This window comes from Narcine bancroftii, chromosome 1 (assembly GCF_036971445.1).
Source record: "Narcine bancroftii isolate sNarBan1 chromosome 1, sNarBan1.hap1, whole genome shotgun sequence".
Taxonomy (NCBI): domain Eukaryota; kingdom Metazoa; phylum Chordata; class Chondrichthyes; order Torpediniformes; family Narcinidae; genus Narcine; species Narcine bancroftii.
This window is the reverse complement of record NC_091469.1, coordinates 232,100,708-232,114,859: the sequence shown is the minus strand read 5'-3', so window position 1 is coordinate 232,114,859 and position 14,152 is coordinate 232,100,708. Positions and strand designations below refer to the sequence as shown.

At 40.3% G+C, this 14,152-nt stretch overlaps 1 protein-coding gene across 5 annotated transcripts in view; it reads right to left on the bottom strand.

The window, feature by feature from the left end:
* Positions 1–14,152, bottom strand: part of fer (fer (fps/fes related) tyrosine kinase) — a 226,584-nt gene that overhangs the window by 93,613 nt on the left and 118,819 nt on the right. The gene's annotated exons all lie outside the window — the stretch shown is intronic.

Below are 14,152 nucleotides of genomic sequence, written 5' to 3'. Positions count from 1 at the left end.
ATTAAAAACTAAACAAAATATTATGAACGAGGAGAATGGGCACATAAAGTGTTATCTTGGCAGATTAAAGCAGAGGAGTCATCCAGAACGATAAATGCGATAGAAACAGAAACTATACTATATAATTAAAAATAAATAAAGAGTACATTTACACAATACTATAAGAAGCTATGTAAATCAGAATTAGTAGGAGATGAAAATGAGATGGAAGAATTTTTAACAAATGTTGAACTTGCTAAACTAGACGAAAGAGAAAAAAATGACTTAGATGTGCCTTTTACATGAGAAGAATTAGAGAAAGCTCAAGGTACTTTACAAGCTAATAAGACCCCGGGGAAAGATGGGTTTCCTCCTGAGGTCTATGGACAATTTAAAGATTTTTTGATGCCTCTGTTGATGGATGTGTTAGACCAGGCGGTGGAGACCCAAACCCTCCCAGAAACCTCTTGAATTTCTCTAATTACGTACTACTAAAGAAAGGTAGTGACCCATTAAAAACCTCATCAGACAGACCAGTATATCACTCCAGAATGCCGATTATAACATTTTAGCAAAGGCATTAGCCAATGAATTGAGTGAGTATTTATCAAAATTAATACATCCAGGTCAGGTGAGATGTGTTAAATAGTCTAGGTAGATTTGTTATGACGAGCAGCCATAGATAAAGAATCAGATGGTGTTACAGAAGAAACTACCTTATAAAAGTGTTGAAGAATTGAGGCCTACCTACCAAGCTGAAGCCACGGAGTCATCTACAGGAGCTCTCAAGTCTCAACGTATCCCAGGCCAGCCAAGTATAACTCCGGCGCTGATCTTGCAATCGCAAGATGGCACCACCTCTGTTTTGGGATCAGCCGGCTCTGACTTGCACACCCGTGAAGTCGGGAGCGCGAGCAGGTCAGCCGAGCAGGGACAGTTGCGCAAGCCCGCTGTATTGCCCAGTGGTCTAGGGGCACGCAGTGAGGTGTTGGAAAACACGCCTGTGCAGCCGGCGACGATCCTGGCCATGCACGGTGTGTCACGCGTCTGGGAATTTTTGGACAAAGTGTGGGCTGCGGGGGAACCCAGACGGCAGTGGGCTGACCTGCAGCTGCACTGGATGAGTGGCAAGCGCAGCTGAAGAAGAGAGAAGTCCTGTCATGCTGGAATTAAGGCAGGAGGAATTTATGGAGGCTGGGATCAAGGAAGATAGGCCTCAAGAGGGAGTAGTGGAATCTGGACTGGATTCTGTATTTACGATTTTGGAAGGGATTTCTCATCAGATGGAAAATATGTGAATATAGATGTCTACACAGTTAAATCAGGGATTTATGGAAATGAAAATGAAAATGAATAATATTTGTGAAGAAATGTCTTCTGTGAAGAATGATATAAATGTGGTTAAAAGTGATGTTAATAGATGCCCATTCAGAGCCAGCTCTTCAGCGCTTGACGTCCTGCTTTGCGGAAACTGCCAAAATGTTTGGCCTGGAAGTCAGCCTGAAGAAAACTGAGGTCCTCCATCAGCCAGCTCCCCACCATGACTACCAGCCCCCCCACATCTCCATCGGGCACACAAAACTCAAAACGGTCAACCAGTTTACCTATCTCGGCTGCACCATTTCATCAGATGCAAGGATCGACAATGAGATAGACAACAGACTCGCCAAGGCAAATAGCGCCTTTGGAAGACTACACAAAAGAGTCTGGAAAAACAACCAACTGAAAAACCTCACAAAGATAAGCGTATACAGAGCCGTTGTCATACCCACACTCCTGTTCGGCTCCGAATCATGGGTCCTCTACCGGCACCACCTACGGCTCCTAGAACGCTTCCACCAGCGTTGTCTCCGCTCCATCCTCAACATCCATTGGAGCGCTCACACCCCTAACGTCGAGGTACTCGAGATGGCAGAGGTCGACAGCATCGAGTCCACGCTGCTGAAGATCCAGCTGCGCTGGATGGGTCACGTCTCCAGAATGGAGGACCATCGCCTTCCCAAGATCGTATTATATGGCGAGCTCTCCACTGGCCACCGTGACAGAGGTGCACCAAAGAAAAGGTACAAGGACTGCCTAAAGAAATCTCTTGGTGCCTGCCACATTGACCACAGCCAGTGGGCTGATAACGCCTCAAACCGTGCATCTTGGCGCCTCACAGTTTGGCGGGCAGCAGCCTCCTTTGAAGAAGACCGCAGAGCCCACCTCACTGACAAAAGGCAAAGGAGGAAAAACCCAACACCCAACCCCAACCAACCAATTTTCCCTTGCAACCGCTGCAATCGTGTCTGCCTGTCCCGCATCGGACTGGTCAGCCACAAACGAGCCTGCAGCTGACGTGGACTTTTTACCCCCTCCATAAATCTTCGTCCGCGAAGCCAAGCCAAAGAAAGAAGAAAAAGAAAGAAGAAAAGAATAGATGCATAAAGGCAGTGGATACTGTACAGGATAATTTTAAAAAAATTGAAGAAGCCTTTTATGAATGAAAAGATCAAGTGGAACAAAACAGAAAAAATGGATAAAGTGGAGGGTTCTTTTGTGGATTGGGGGATTCAGAATAAGGAACTGTTGAAGTAGATTGATTCTTTAGAAAACCAAGGTTGAAAGAATAATGTAGGTCTACCAGAAGATATTGAAGCCTCGGACCCGGTAAAATTTTTCAAGAAGTGGATTCCCGATATCCTGGGTAGTGAATTTTTTCCGGATGAACTGGAACTAGATTGGGCACATAGGATTGCAGTTCAGAAGGCTCGACAAAATCAGACTCCAAAGATGGTTAAGGGCAACAGAATGTTTTTTTATGCTGATTTGAGTCGAGAAATTATTAAGAGGCACAGATAATTTAATTCAGCTGAAGAAGTATTGTGGAAAAAGGGTTATAAATTTGCTTTTTGTTATTCTGCTGTACTGAAAGTTTTTTATAGAAATTTTCAGTCTCAATTTTTTGAGAATGAACATGATGCATTAATTTTTGCTAATTGGTTGCCAAATTTACAAGGGGACGGTCACCTAAAAGGAGGGTAAAAGGGAACGGGAAGAATGGGAAAAATGGAAAGAATGGAAAGAAGGTTGAATTGACACAGAGTCTTCTTGATATTGAAGATCTGGAACAGTCATTGGGACTGGTATCACTGGGTTGAATGTGTTTGACTAAGTACTCAGGAATAGTCTGACTGGGTGGGGGGGGGGGTGGATGACATTGAAGCTTCTGATAGTCATCTGCCAATAGTGGGTTTCACCACATCCAAATTTTTAGGGAGTTACTACATTATTGTAGTTTGTCATTGAGATTTATTTTTTGTTTGTTGGTTTTTTTATATATAAAAGATGGGGAGGGTTATTTTATCTATAATGTTTTTTTAGCAAGGGGAGCAATATTCGGTAATAGTGTGAAGATTGTATTGTTAGGGTAGAGAAATGTCTAATTTGAATTTTGCAGCTTTTAATGTACAGAGATTGAATACTCCAATTAAGCATAAATGTGTATTGGTTTATATATAAAAAAAATGAAAGTTGATATTGCTTTTTTTTACAAGAAACACATTTGACTGAAAAAGGACATTTAAAATTGAAGAGAGATTGGGTTGGACACGTGATTGCTTCTTCTTTTCTTCTTCTTTGGCTTGGCTTCGCGGACGAAGATTTATGGAGGGAGTAAAAAGTCCACGTCAGCTGCAGGCTCGTTTGTGGCTGACAAGTCCGATGCGGGACAGGCAGACACGATTGCAGCGGTTGCAGGGGAAAATTGGTTGGTTGGGGTTGGGTGTTGGGTTTTTCCTCCTTTGCCTTTTGTCAGTGAGGTGGGCTCTGCGGTCTTCTTCAAAGGAGGTTGCTGCCCGCCAAACTGTGAGGCGCCAAGATGCACGGTTTGAGGCGTTATCAGCCCACTGGCGGTGGTCAATGTGGCAGGCACCAAGAGATTTCTTTAGGCAGTCCTTGTACCTTTTATTTGGTGCACCTCTGTCACGGTGGCTTCTTCTTTTAATTCTAAGGCAAGGGGTGTAGTGATTTTGATCCATAAGAAATTGCCGTTCGAATTGGAATTATGTATGGAGTTTGCTGGTAGGGTTTTGATGGTGAATTGTAAAATTTTTGCAGAACCATGGACATTGTTGAATATTTATGCACCGATTTATATCTGAGGCTTTTTTAACACTAAATCAGGGTAACGAAAATATTTTGATTGGAGGAGATTTTAATTGCGTTTTGGATCCATTATTGGATAGATCTCCAAAAAGTATAAGGAAATCAAAGATGGCGACACAAATGGGAGCTTTGATGAAAGATTTGAATTTAGTTGAAATTTAGAGGAGAATAAATCCAACAGAAAAGGATTTTTCTTTTTATTTATCTAGGCATGATTCATTTTCTAGAATAGATTTGTTTTTGATTTCGGCACATTTGCAAGCTAGAGAAATGCAGGCTAAATATAAGAGTAGGGTTATATTTGATCATTCTTGGTTGCTTATTTCTTGTGTAGGTTCTGAAGTGTTACAAAAAACTTACTGGTGGAGGTTTAATGCAATGTTATTGAAGAAACGAGAGTTTATTACTTTTGTTAAGGAACAGATTACTTTATTTTTGTCTGAAAATGCTAATTCAGTAAGTAGTAAGTTCGTAATGTTGGATGCTTTAAAAGCATATTTGCGCAGTCAAATTATTAATTATTCTACGAAAGTAAAAAAAAACAATATCTGGTGGAAAGTTTGGCGCTGAAGAAACAAATTACTGAGTTAGAAAAGGAATTTCAGAAAAAGGTTACAGAAGATAAGAAAGCAGCATTAACTAAGATGAAATTACGTTATAATACTTTACAAACATATCAGTACGAGCGATTAATTCAAAGATCCAAGCAACATTATTATGAGTTGGGTGAAAGGGCTCATAAGGTATTAGCTTGGCAATTAAAAATGGAACATGTATCGAGAACTATTAATGCTGTTAAAAATAATTCAATAGTTACTTATAAACCTCAGGAAATTAATGACCAATTTTATTCATTTTATCAGAAATTGTAAACTTCTGAGGGAAAACAGGATGATGGTTCTATTAAATCCTTCTTATCTAAGTTAAATTTACTGGTTTTAAGGGAGGAAGAGGTAAAAGAATTGGAAGCTCTGTTTACAGAGTTTGAGATTAAAGAAGGTATATAAGAGATGCCGAATGGGAAGTCGCCAGGTGATGACGGATTTTCAGTGAAATTCTATAAAGTGTTTTATGAAGATTTATCTTCTATATTTAGGGATGTGTTGCAACAAATAACTGAAGATCAGTCACTACCGGAATCTTGTTTTAGTGCGATAATTACAGTGATTCTGAAGAAAGATAGAGACCCGTTGAATGTAGCTTTGTAACGACCAATTTCTTTATTAAATGTGGATTATAAAATAGTGGCTAAAGTATTGGTGAATAGACTGGCCAAATATTTACCTCAGTTGGTACACATAGATCAAACAGGTTTTATTAAGAATAGAAGTGTGTCTGATAATATTTTTAGATTGATAACCTTGATCAATGCATCGAGACAGCATCCTAACCAACCAATAGTGGTTGCGCTTGATGCGGAAAAAGCTTTTGATAGGGTTGAATGGAATTTTCAATTCAAGGTGTAAGAGAAGTTTAATTTCGGCCCTTTTTTTATTGGTTGGGTTAAGGCATTGTATAAAAATCCAGTTGACAAATGGTCAAACTTTCCTGCCATTTAAACTATCACGATCAACCCGTCAAGGTTGTCCATTATCACCAGCCTTGTTTGCATTGGTCATTGAACCATTAGCTCAGACAATTCCACAGAATTATAAGGTTAAAGGGATAAGAATTGCAGATGATGAATATAAGATTAATTTATTTGCTGATGATGTATTGGTTTATTTGACACATGCAGAACAGCCTTTGAAATATTTACAAGAATGTTTGGTTCAATTTGGGGAATTATCTGGGTATAAGGTGAATTGGGATAAGAGTGAGATATTGCCAATTTTGGAAGGAGAATAAAGAGTGTAAAAGTATTATAAAATTAAGATGGTCTGATAACATTAAATATTTAGGGATAACTGTGAATGCAAATTATCAATCTTTATATAAGTTAAATTATGTACCTTTATTGAAAAAGATTAAAATGGATTTGATTAAATGGAAGGATCTTCCATTAACATTAATAGGTCGAGTAAATTGTATTAAAATGAATATTTTTCCTTGTATTCAATATTTATTTCAGTCAATACTGTGTTAACTTTCAAAGGGTTTTTTTCAGGATTTAAATAAGGTGGTGAGGAAATTTTTATGGAGGGGAAACAGAAATTGACATGGAAATACACATTAGGTAGACTTCAATTACCTCACTTTCAAAATTTCTACCAAGCTACACAGTTAAAGTTTATTAGTAGAATGATGGATATTAATCAACCCCATAGTTGGGCTGAGGTAGAGTTAGCCTGTATTTCTGAATTTGATGTTCATCACTTTATACATAAGTGGAATTTGAATTTATTGCAGAAATGAGGTTATAGGAACAATGGGTAAAAATTGTTATGTTTATGGAAAAAAACAAAATATTCAAATAAGGAAGAATGCTTGCCAGTATTAAAACATCTGTTAAAGATATGGGTTAAAAGAAATGAGGTTATAGGAACAAAGGGTAAATTATCAATTCAAACTCCATTATATCAAAATCAGCTTATTCCTTTTTCAATGTTTAATAAGCATTTAAAGATATGGTATTCTCAGGGTATAAAAGTGATTCAGTATTGTTTTGAAGAAGGACCATGACTACCAGCCCCCCCACATCTCCATCAGGCACACAAAACTCAAAACAGTCAACCAGTTTACCTATCTCGGCTGCACCATTTCATCGGATGCAAAGATCGACAACAAGATAGACAACACTCGCCAAGGCAAATAGCGCCTTTGGAAGACTACACAAAAGAGTCTGGAAAAACAACCAACTGAAAAACCTCACAAAGATTAGCGTATACAGAGCCGTTGTCATACCCACACTCCTGTTCGGCTCCGAATCATGGGTCCTCTACCGGCATCACCTACGGCTCCTAGAACGCTTCCACCAACGTTGTCTCCGCTCCATCCTCAACATTCATTGGAGCAACTTCATCCCTAACATCGAAGTACTCGAGATGGCAGAGGCCGACAGCATCGAATCCACGCTGCTGAAGATCCAACTGCGCTGGGTAGGTCACGTCTCCAGAATGGAGGACCATTGCCTTCCCAAGATTGTGTTATATGGCGAGCTCTCCACTGGCCACCGTGACAGAGGTGCACCAAAGAAAAGGTACAAGGACTGCCTAAAGAAATCTCTTGGTGCCTGCCACATTGACCACCGCCAGTGGGCCGATATCGCCTCAAACCGTGCATCTTGGCGCCTCACAGTTCGGCAGGCAGCAACCTCCTTTGAAGAAGACCGCAGAGCCCACCTCACTGACAAAAGACAAAGGAGGAAAAACCCAACACCCAACCCACCAATTTTCCCTTGCAACCGCTGCAACCGTGTCTGCCTGTCCCGCATCGGACTTGTCAGCCACGAACGAGCCTGCAGCTGACGTGGACATTACCCCTCCATAAATCTTCATCCGCGAAGCCAAGCCAAAGATTTTTTAAAATCTCTATTATTGTTATTGATTTTATGTTGTTTTTAAAAGTTTTTTTAAAATGTGATCTTCCTAATGAAGACCTTTTTAACCCAACTGTAAGCCCTGACGGTGTATGGATTTATACTGTGAAGGGGTGGGGGGGGGGGGAGTGGAATGAGGAGGAGGAGAAGGGGCTGTTGCATTTTGTTTTATAAGGATATATCTATATATCTTGAAAATGAAAAAAATTGACATATATGTTTATGGAAAAAAGCAAAATATTCAAATAATGAAGAATGCTTGCCAGTGGCCATACTTTGTTAAGAGTTTGAGGAAATTTGATATGCCACCAAAGATTCTTGCAAATTTCGACAGGTATATCTTAAAGAGCATTCTGACTGGTTGCATCATTGTCTGGAACTGAGGTGCTAATGCAAACGACAGGAAGATTCTAAAGAGCTGTGAACTCAGCCAGTGTTATCATGGGCATTAATCTTTTCTCCACATCTGCAAGAGGTGGATCGAAATAAAGCTCAGCATCTATCACTAAGGACTCTCACTACCCAGGCCATGCCCTCTTCGCACTGTTGACATCAGGAAGGAGATGACCACCCAATGGTAAGAATCAGTTTCTTTCCCTTTGTCATCATATTTCTGAATGGACAGTGGACAACAGGCACTACCTCACTTTTTCTTTTCTGTTCCATAATTTTTTTTAAAAATTTAATTTATAGCAATGTTTGCACCTTCAATGTTTGCACCTGCAACGAATTTTATGACACATGTTCATGACAATAAATTCTGATTCTGATCCAGGTTCAGACTTTCCACATGCAAAGCCTCACACTTCTCTAAATTCCATCAACTATTTTTCTGCTCACCAGTCCAACTGATCAAGAACCTGCTGCGATTTTTGTCAACAGACTTCAGTATCTACAATACCAAACACTACTATCACCCACAAACTTGATCATCATGCCATGTACAGAAAAACAGCAATGTAGACTCATACAAACAGGAAAGATGCTATGGAAGGAGGAAAAAGATCTGGCATATCCATGCACCTGAAAGTCATTGTTCATTTTTAATGGTATTCAAAATATGTAGTAACAGCAGCAGGAATCATGAAAAAAGAACAAAAACACTAGAAGTAGCATCATGCATGAGTCAGCATCAGATTCTCCACGTAGATAAATACGAGAAATCTTAAGAGAAACAGTGCGAGGTCTGAGTATTTGTGATCAGAGTTGCAGATGATGTTGTGAACTTAACTGCAGATCGCATTAATATAACTAAAAGTATTTTGGTCCAGCATCTAAAAGCTTTTCTTCAAGAAACAATTTGTTAACCAAACGCTATGAAGCCTGATAGGTAACAGCAACTTTGGATAGGAGTATGGCATGAAAAATGTCCTAGAACCCCAGGGGTTCCAGATCTTTGGACCAAAACAATGGTAATGTTTCAGGGATGGTGCTTGGTTGCCGATGGAGAGCAAACAGATAGCAAGGAGTGGTTTACACTGAAAGCTTGCTGCACATGGAGGAAATACTCATGCTCCTCTTCAACCCACACTATCAGCTATATAATGGTGCTTACCTTATGAATTCATCTCCTTCAGTGCTGAGCTTCCCAAGGCCTGGGAAACATAGCTGTCTGTAGTTAAAAAAATAAGTGGCTCTTAAAAATTGGAAGCCTGCTATCAGAACTGTTAATGGATAAGTTCAAGGAATGTTCCAATTTTTTTATACAATTTAATCTTCCATGAGCCGAATGTACCTATTTCTTCAGCCTTTTATTGGAAAAATTTATTATTTTTTTTTGTCGTGAATGGATTGTGGAATTAATTTGGATATTAGTGTTACAATTCCATTTTGGAATGAATGTTAAAAATAATGAAGGAGAAACAAGAGCATGTGCATGAATGAAAGCAAAATGATGAAGGAAGGGTATGTACACATTTGTAATCTTAAAGTGGTTCAAAGTCCATTAAGCACTTTTTGAAGCATAGTTACTGTTTCAAATTTAAAGTTGTAGAAAAGTAGGCTTCAGACCATCTGTATTCATTGTATTTCTGATAAATATGATTAATATAGATGAGTGGACACTTGAGAGACTGCAGATGCTGGAATGAGGACCAAAAACAATCTGCTGGAGAAACTCAAATAGTTTCTTGATGGTAGCATGCACATGTGGGCTGAAGGGCCTATTTCCGTACTATGAAGATCAGACAATCATACAGTTTTGAAACAGGCCTTTCAGCCTCCAGTCCGCATTTCTCATCAAAATTCCATGCGTATAATCCAATAAGATCACATTGTAAATGTTATTCTCCCCTCATTCCATTTAACTTTCCCCAGATTTGGTGATTTAGCTACAGACCAGGAGCAATTTACAGTGGCTAATTAACCGACCAACCTACACATCCTTGGTGTGTGGGAGGAGAGCAGAGCATCTCAATGATCACAGATAGACTGTGCAAACTAAACACACAAACACGTACATCTACTGACCTTTATTTCTCAGTTCTTTTCTGGATCTCAGCAGGAAACCAGATCAACCTCTGCTGAGGGATCACAGTGTTCCCGGGAGTGGGCTGTTGAGTCTGGGCTCAAGGGTCCCAGAGGTGCACTGGCAACTCCATCCATGCACAAACTGGAGAACAGGACTGAGCCCACTGGAATGTCAAGATGCAGCAGATCCATAGCCACATCACTGAATATGGTATGGGATTTCGTTGTCCACACATGAATGCCTAAGGGACCTCAGGGTAATGCATTCAAATTTCTCTCCACTTTCTGACAGGGAAAGAGTGTGAGCAGTCCTTTTTTAAATTCGAGAACAAGAACATAAGAGACAGGCACAGAAGCTGGCTGTTTGACTCCTTATGCTTGTTCCTTCCTGATATCTTCACCAATCCAATATTCCAAGATTCCTGAGTATCTACAAATCTATGGATATCCATCTTAAATTTACTCAGTGATTCAGCTTTCATAGATCTCTTGGTCAGAAAATTCCAAGAATTTTTAAACCATGACTCCTGGCTTGACAAGGGAAATTCTGTCTAGGATCTGCACTGTCAAGCATATGAAGAATTTTGAAGGTTGAATAAAATCACCTCTTATTCTTGTCAACTAATCTGAATTTTTAATCCAGATGAATGACTGAATTTTGTTATTTAAAACTGGATTGTGAAAAATCAAAGCAAAATACCAATGAAAAAAATGGAACAAAAATGCAAGAATCAACAAATGAACCAATATCAAGAGAAAGGTAAATTAGACATCTTTGACAAAGGATCATGGACACAAAACAATATTTCTTTTACTCCTTTCACTGATATACCTTGACTTGCTCAGTCATTACAGCAATTTTATTTGCTTGTCATGCAAAACCAATTGTAACCAGGTGTTCAACTTCAGGCAGTTTCTAATTTGTAACTGGGCTGCTTTAGATTTTTTTGTGTCACCACCATATTTGGTGATCATAATGTTGAAGTATAGTTTATATTTCAATGCTTAAAGCTTTTGCTGTTAGAATTAGAATGCATCTTAAATTATAAAATGGCTAAAATCATATAATGTGTCATAAAATGGCTGAACTCATTTTGAAAACTTTCAGAAAACAGGCTGTAGACCTTGCTAAGACAGAGATAAGAAACGGCTTGCATAAACATAATTAAAATTGAAATAAAGGTGGCATAAACATCATTAAAATTGTATCCTTCAAGGTAATCTTGATTATTTACAAAAAAATGTCATTCTTTTGTGTAAGATAAACACCAGAAAACACAGCTGAGAACATGTTTTTTTATGATGAAATGATGTAATGCAAAGGTAGGGGTCACTTCTACCTCTTTACCTATTTGAAATTGTATAAATATAGATCGAAATCTCTATCTTTGGATTGAGAGCTAAAGGCTTCAGGCAGGTATCAGAAACTGACTTCTCCTGATTAGTCTTGCTTACTTCCCATATACAAATTGACTATTACTGAAATAAAGATCTGCATGCTTTATAATATTTAGGGTTCTATTCTGTTGTCCAATTTAATTTCAGCATGGATTGACTTCCACATTGGCGTAGTCGGCAAGATCTTGCAGAAACTATTGACATGGATAGAATAAGTGGCAACAGTGAGACCGGGACATTGGATGGAGTTGCCAGTGCACCTCTGGGACCCTTGAGCCCAGACTCAACAGCCCACTCCCGGGAACACTGTGATCCCTCAGCAGAGGTTGATCTGGTTTCCTGCTGAGATCCAGAAAAGAACTGAGAAATAAAGGTCAGTAGAGAAATAAGGTTTTAGACTACGTGACTGCAGTGATTACACAAAATAATATTTTATTGTTTGCCTAACGTTAAGTTTAACTCAGTTGGACAGAGAGGCCCAGATAAAAGGCTTTAATTTGTGAAGTAGGCAGGAGCAAAGAGATGGGACAGAAAAAGGATAAGCCTCAGTATAGCAAATGTGTTATTTGTATCTGAAGTATGGTAAAAGATTAAGGATTGAAATTTAAAGTAGACAGCTAGTTGCACAACTCAGTTAAAAAAAAAGGATAGGAATTAAGCAGGAGGCCAGAAAAAGGCTGGCCTGATAAATTTATGATGGAGTTAAAAAGGTAATGATATATCAGAAAAGGGACTGGTCCCATCCATGTCTAGCTTATTTTTCTTCTTTGGCTTGGCTTCACGGACGAAGATTTATGGAGGGGTAAAGTCCACATCAGCTGCAGGCTTGATTGTGGCTTACTGGAACTGTTCCAAAATGACATGGAGCAGGAAGAAGAATTTATAACACTAGTAATACACGCGAGGCAGAACAACTAATGTGATAAAAAGATGCATTAAGATGGATGGTGGGGAGCTGGCTGATGGAGGACCTCAGTTTTCTTCAGGCTGACTTCCAGGACAAACATTTTGGCAGTTTCCGCAAAGCAGGATGTCAAGCGCTGAAGAGCTGGCTCTGAATGGGCAACTAAAGCGGCATCGTCTGCAAAGAGTAGTTCACGGACAAGTTTCTCTTGTGTCTTGGTGTGAGCTTGCAGGCGCCTCAGATTGAAGAGACTGCCATCCGTGCGGTACCGGATGTAAACAGCGTCTTCACTGTTGAGGTCTTTCATGGCTTGGTTCAGCATCATGCTGAAGAAGATTGAAAAGAGGGTTGGTGCGAGAACACAGCCTTGCTTCACGCCATTGTTAATGGAGAAGGGTTCAGAGAGCTCATTGCTGTATCTGACCCGACCTTGTTGGTTTTCGTGCAGTTGGATAATCATGTTGAGGAACTTTGGGGGACATCCGATGCGCTCTAGTATTTGCCAAAGCCCTTTCCTGCTCACGGTGTCGAAAGCTTTGGTGAGGTCAACAAAGGTGATGTAGAGTCCTTTGTTTTGTTCTCTGCACTTTTCTTGGAGCTGTCTGAGGGCAAAGACCATGTCAGTAGTTCCATGACTACCAGCCCCCCCACATCTCCATCGGGCACACAAAACTCAAAACGGTCAACCAGTTTACCTATCTCGGCTGCACCATTTCATCAGATGCAAGGATCGACAATGAGATAGACAACAGACTCGCCAAGGCAAATAGCGCCTTTGGAAGACGACACAAAAGAGTCTGGAAAAACAACCAACTGAAAAACCTCACAAAGATAAGCGTATACAGAGCCGTTGTCATACCCACACTCCTGTTCGGCTCCGAATCATGGGTCCTCTACCGGCATCACCTACGGCTCCTAGAACGCTTCCACCAGCGTTGTCTCCGCTCCATCCTCAACATCCATTGGAGCGCTTTCATCCCTAACGTCGAAGTACTGGAGATGGCAGAGGTCGACAGCATCGAGTCCACACTGCTGAAGATCCAGCTGCGCTGGGTGGGTCACGTCTCCAGAATGGAGGACCATCGCCTTCCCAAGATCGTGTTATATGGCGAGCTCTCCACTGGCCACCGTGACAGAGGTGCACCAAAGAAAAGGTACAAGGACTGCCTAAAGAAATCTCTTGGTGCCTGCCACATTGACCACCGCCAGTGGGCTGATATCGCCTCAAACCGTGCATCTTGGCGCCTCACAGTTTGGCGGGCAGCAACCTCCTTTGAAGAAGACCGCAGAGCCCACCTCACTGACAAAAGGCACAGGAGGAAAAACCCAACACCCAACCCAAACCAACCAATTTTCCCCTGCAGCCGCTGCAACCGTGTCTGCCTGTCCCGCATCGGACTTGTCAGCCACAAACGAGCCTGCATCTGACGTGGACTTTTACTCCCTCCATAAATCTTCGTCCGCGAAGCCAAGCCAAAGAAATAAATGGAAAAGCAGAATTAGAGAGTGGAAAGAGGAGGCCCACAAGAAGTGGGAGGGAAAAAATAAGAGCTGGAGGGATAAACTATACTTCCACCATCCATGTAAGATTCTGATACTGAATTGAGAATGGACAGAAAACTCACAATATCAGGCCTCACTCCAATCGAACAAATTTAGTGAGCAAGAGATGAATAGATTAATATAAATGCATGATCTTGGGAGAAGAACATCATTATTTTCTCATCTGCTTAAATGAAGGATCTTTCTCTTTTCAGAAGATTTCACATCAAATGAAC